The following is a 6000-nucleotide window of genomic DNA, read 5'->3' as shown; positions in this document are numbered from 1 at the left end:
ACCAATACAAAGAACCAGTGTGCTCCTGTACCCCACTCAGCTACTACCCCGGCTCAGGGTAGCTAATGAAGGGGGTGTGGTAGCACTGTTACAGAAATCAGGCAATCCCCTGAATGAACCCTACTAGACGGGCAATCCTACAAGTGAACTGTTGCCTCCTCTCAGTCGCATTACAAGGAATCACACAGAGGAGGCGTGTCTGTGATCCCCAGTGTGGACACTTATGGATGAGTGACAAGGCAGTAACACCAAGGCACAGCTCGGTCCTGGGTCACGGAGGCAGCATGATTTGTTGGGTAAGGCTTGCAAGCACAGTGCACTGTGCAGTGCTCATCCATAATGACCACAATTCTCAGATGCATCAAACCTCTAAGCCTCCACTGAAACAGGCCTTTACCTGCCACGGACCTGCCTGCAAGCAGTACAGAAGTAGCTTATAGCCTACCTCACACTCCACTAACCGCCTCACTTTAACCAACGCCCAGGCATCTGGCACCAGGGTTACAAACCTGAAGAACCTAGAAGCTAGGCCTTGATTCTAGACATAAAGTCCGTAAGGTCAGGGGGGAGGTCCAGTCATCTGCCACAAGTAGGAAGCGGGGCACAGAGAAAAGCTTCCCCTCCAAAGCAGCAAAATCACCACGAAGCCTGTTGTATGATCAAACCAGCCAACGATTTATACCAAATCCAACTTTTTAAAGGATGTCAGTACAGCGCTATTCTCAAGTAACAAAAAGCTAACGAGTTTGAAACCTCCCAATATCTCATCCTCCATCTGCATTGGACACCAACAAATAAACAGCCTTGGGTTACTTCCTGCTCACGACCCTAGACCAAGTAACCACTTTGACATTTGACCAACATCTAGATGCCTTAAATGAGCCCTCACAGGACAGCAACATGAAAAGCTGGAGACCGACTGGCATGATAACCGTCCTATGGATAGAAGAGGTGAAACTCAGTAGTTCACATGACAGGTATGATGAATATAGTGGGAGTATCCCATGAATGCAAACAATGGAACCCAAAGGCCCCACTGGACGAATGTGGCTCAGGAGGGTAGCCCAGCTGCCTCCACCATCGTAAGCAGCTTTAACAGCACCCCTAGTTCCCTTTCCTTAACAGAATACCAAGGAGCACCACTTAGAGGACCTCCCAGATTTAAAGAAGAAACACCAGGATGGGAAGAAATACTGGCAAACTACTCACACGATCTCCAACCCAGTGCTGAAGGCAAAAAAAAACATAAAAAGGAGGAAACAACATGTATCTCCAAACAAGATATGGTTGTACCTCCTGAACACAGCACAGCCATCTGCAGAAGCTCTGAAATACAAAATGAATGAGATGGACATCCCTCTCACACTTCTAAACACCCTGGTGGTCTACATAGGTGGGATTGATGAAAAATGGGGAGACTTGAACTCCATCATCCAACGGGTTCAGGCCGACACCTCATTCTCCCAAATCACCTGTCCCAACTCTAACATTGTTATTTAATTGTCAACCCTCCCATCAATACTGAACAATCTCATAATTGATACAAGGGGACACATTTTCCAGGGCAGACCTAACAGATCAAAGCAAAACCTACCTCGACCATACAGGCATCTAGTGACCAGGGAAGGTGCGGATAGGAGCACAAACCAAATCCCACAGGCAACAATGGACACAGGGACTGCAGGGGACCCAAAAAGGGTGATATCATAAAACGGAGGCCTCTGATTGGCCAGCAGAGGAACAGATAGGAGCAAAAAAAATCTAACAGGCAGCATTGGACATAGGGTCTGCTGGGGACCTAAAAATGTATTAGAATGTATTAGAATGGCGATGGCCTAATGATAATCCAAGACCTCTGGACGCCAGAGCAGCAGCCACACCCTACACCATGTCAAGTAGAACAAATGGTGCCGGGTAGGAATATTCGGTATTTAAGAGTCTGTAAATGGGAATTACCTACATCTAGCCCTTATAACCTTATCATTATTTGAACACGTCCATTCATATTAAATCTGAATCTATCTGAAAATATTATCCCCAGGAAACATCATCACACCTAACACTACCCTAACATCTACTCAAAACTGGTTAACTGAGAACCACCTCCTGCTCAATACTTCCAAAACGGAATTCCTGCTCATCTCCCCTACCAACCACATCCCCAAACTAGACCTCTGGCTGACTCACCTCACTGCTTCAACTGCACTCCTCTCATCATAGACTCAGCCAAGTCACTTGGAATCACCGTGGACAAGCACCTGAATATGAAAAATCATATCAGCAATGTATGTAAGGGAGCAAATCACTTGATGAGAACTGTCAGAAATATAAAATCTTTCCTTCCACTAAATGATTTTAAGCAGTTGGTCCAACCGCTTGTCTTGCCGAGGCTAGACTATGGCAGTGCTACCCTCTGTGGCCTTCCCAACTACACCCTGGCTCCAATAAGGGCATGTCTAAACGCTGCAGCAAGACTAGTTATAGATACCAAACGAAACAAGCATATATCCCCAGTACGAAAATATCTCAAATGGCTTCCCTACGAAGCATGAATTCAGTTGAAGATTGCTGTTCTGATGCACAAAGCCCTTCACTTCAACACTCCCATGTACCTGGCACAAAAACGTGAACTATCCTGGGGGGTAAGAGCCTCAAGAAGCGACTCTACTTTCCTCTTGAAACCACTCATTCTTAACAAAAAGAGCACTTGTCACAGAGCTATTTTCGGCGTTGTCCCAAAAATATGGAACTCTCTTCCACCGGAAGTACGTAGAATCTCCTCAGTGACAGTGTTCAAATTGGAAGCCAAAAGATTCCTAATGAACAAATTCTTACCCTAAGAAGGATAGGCTTCACTTGCCCGTTGTCATTGTTTCTACTACCATTGTACCACCATTTGTTACAACTCTTCTTTACTGCATACTGTTGACCCCAACTTGTCGCCTGCCTACACCTGTTGATTGTGTTACCCTCCTGGGTACAATTGTCCTGTAATCTGCAAATACTTTTGTGTTTTTTTGTTTTTTTTTGTTTCTTACTTGATGTGTATATTGCATTTATGTCCTTCCTTCCATCATATTGTAAAGCGCTCCGATATCCCTCGGGATCTTGTTCACGCTATATAAAACTTTATAACTAAATAAATAATTCAAATCAGAGACTGAACTGGTAGCGATCACCCCTGCAGGAAGTATTCTTATCTCTGAACATATCTTCCCAAAAAACAGATTGTGGAGACAATGGCTAACACTTATATCATCAGGTACAAAAGAATTAAGGTCATTCTGGCTCTACTCATGCAACTACCAGTGATCACGGAAGACACTTTTGAGATACCCAGAGTTACATACATCAATGTGGTTCCCAAGTGAGAGTCCTTCAACTAAACACTGCAGGATACGTAAGCAAAAGCAATCAAAACCATGCCTGCCCACAGCAGCCTCAGGCAGCTTAAAACTGCAACAAATAGGGTGTTTAGTAACCTGCAAAAAGTCCTGGTGACCCAACCACACTTGCGACCCTGAAACAACACAAAACTCAGAGTAAAAAATCATAATGGGCCAACAAAAGAGCCCAGGAAGACGAACTTTGGGTCAACCTACATACAGATTTAAAATACAACAACAGTGCCAGATTGTGGACCTCCGTCAATCTACTCCTCTCACCCGCCCACCAGGGTATTGACTCCTACATCCTCAGAGCCACATGCGCAAAGTATCTAAAAGAACATTCTACTCATCCAACAATAAACAACCCTTAGCAGGGTTCAGTAAAGATGTAGATCTGAAGCAAGCCGAAGAGTCAATTGGGTTGGGCATTAAAAGTCATCAAAAAGCAAATAGCCAAAGGGTGAATGGAAAGAGCACCTGACCTCAATGGCATCCCCCGGGCAGTGTTCAAATATAATACATCCTTCTGGGCAGAAACCCTAGCTCCAGTATTTTCAGACATTAGAGGCACTGTAATTTGCGAGCATCTTGGAGAGGCTTGGTGATAGCTCAAATAAAGGCAGCAAGAGATTACTTTAAGCGAAATGTAGATTAATCACCCTAATTGAAAATGAGGCCAAATATATTGCCAGGACTTTCCTTTAGGACACTAGCAACATCATAATACCTTTCAACCGGATGGGGTTCTTAAAAATGTCAGGCGCAACCTCTAACATACTGGCAGTATCTCTTCTAATAGACATTGCCCATGGCTCCCAAACACACCTCTATTTTCTGCTTAATTGACTTTAACAATGTCGATCAGGGAAGACCGTGGGGCAAGTTGGCAGTCTAGAAAATACACCAAAGCCTGCTGAACATGCTTGTCATGCTCCATAAAGACACATGGGTGCAGGTGAAGATAGGGTTTGGAACACACCTCTCAAGGAAAATCTTAACTACCCATAGCTTAAAGCTGGGGTGCACCCTGGCTCCAACGCTTTTAAATCTTTCCTAGCTGACCCAACCGAGCAACTACAGTCATGCAAATCCCATGCTCCAAAACTAGGCATCAAGGAAATATCAAGTTTCCTTTATGCTGATGATGAGGTACTGGTTAGCCGCACACAGGTGGGGAAGCATCGTCTATTGAACACCACGAGGACCTACTACCAGGCCAATGACTTTGCTATCAATATTGGCAAAACTAAGGCCATGGCATTTAACAATAAAGGCTGCATTATAACACGTCAGGCTGACCCAGGATTAAATCTGAGCTAACCTTTTAAAACTCTGAACCAATGCAACTTAATATACATATATATATATATATATATATCACTGAAAAAAACATAGGTTTCAGGCCTTATATAGTTAGGAATTAGCATTTAAAAAACCTTTAAAATTCACTCAAAAAACTATAAGTTTTAGGGGTGTTATAGATAGCTGGACATTTCACTCATACAAAACCATTGAAATTGCTCCTATATAGTTAGTTGTACTAACTATATTTCACGCACCCGCAATCCACTGCTGATGATGTCACATATTACATCATTCATGACATGGTCAGTGACATCACTGATGACATCTCAAATGACATCACTGATGACATCATCCAGTGAATGTGGTTTGCTTCGTTATTTAAATATGCATTATATATATAGCAATTTGCATTGAATAATGAGTGGATATATAAAAATAAATATTTTGATGGAGGATTTAGTAGCAGTGTAATTGACTGTTTACTTGACCAATTTATAGTGCCTCGCTAAATATAGTGGATAGTGACTAAACTGTTTGAATATCTGAATCACTTTGTCAGTTGTTGTGTAAACTGGTTCTCCAGTTGGTTACTAGCTATGTGAACGTCTGTATTAGTTATTGATTAGTTAACTGAGTATTTGTATGGGAGAGTGAATGTGTGTGTGGTTCGGTGGGGGGGTGTGACTGCCCAAAGATGGGTGAATAGTTGATTCACTAGATATATGAAGTTAAAACTACATGTTCTAACAGTTGTTTGGGTGAGTGAATATCTTTATGGGTGTGGTGATGAGCAAATATATTTCTCAATGGTACATGTCCAACAAACTAGAAAAATAAAAGGCAGTGTATGTGTCAGTTGTTGTATATTAATAAGTATACATAAGACTCAATGATTGTGTGAGTGACTGTATGGATAACTTTATACTTGTAATAATGATTTTATAATTCACTAAGTATGACTTACTATCTAAATGAATAGATGAAGTTGTGTTTGTATAAGTGTGTAGCTAAGTAAATATGTAAGTATGATCCATTGTTTGCATAAGTGAGTAGGATGACTTCATAGGATGTGTGCTGGTGTGTAATGTCGATTTAGGTGTATAAGTATTTTTGATAGTGTTCTATTGTTCATTGACAGCATGTATGAGTGAATCTACAGGTAAGTGATTAGATGTGTGTATACATCTATGAATCACTGAGTGGGTTTTTAGATACTTGTATTGCTGTAACAATGCATTCAAATATGATACTCTGTATTTTACAAAGAGTGATGAAAGATTTTACTAGTGTATGAAAAGGTGTATGT

This window comes from Lissotriton helveticus, chromosome 8, assembly GCF_964261635.1.
Source record: "Lissotriton helveticus chromosome 8, aLisHel1.1, whole genome shotgun sequence".
Lineage (NCBI taxonomy): Eukaryota > Metazoa > Chordata > Amphibia > Caudata > Salamandridae > Lissotriton > Lissotriton helveticus.
Note: the sequence above shows the minus strand (reverse complement) of the source record.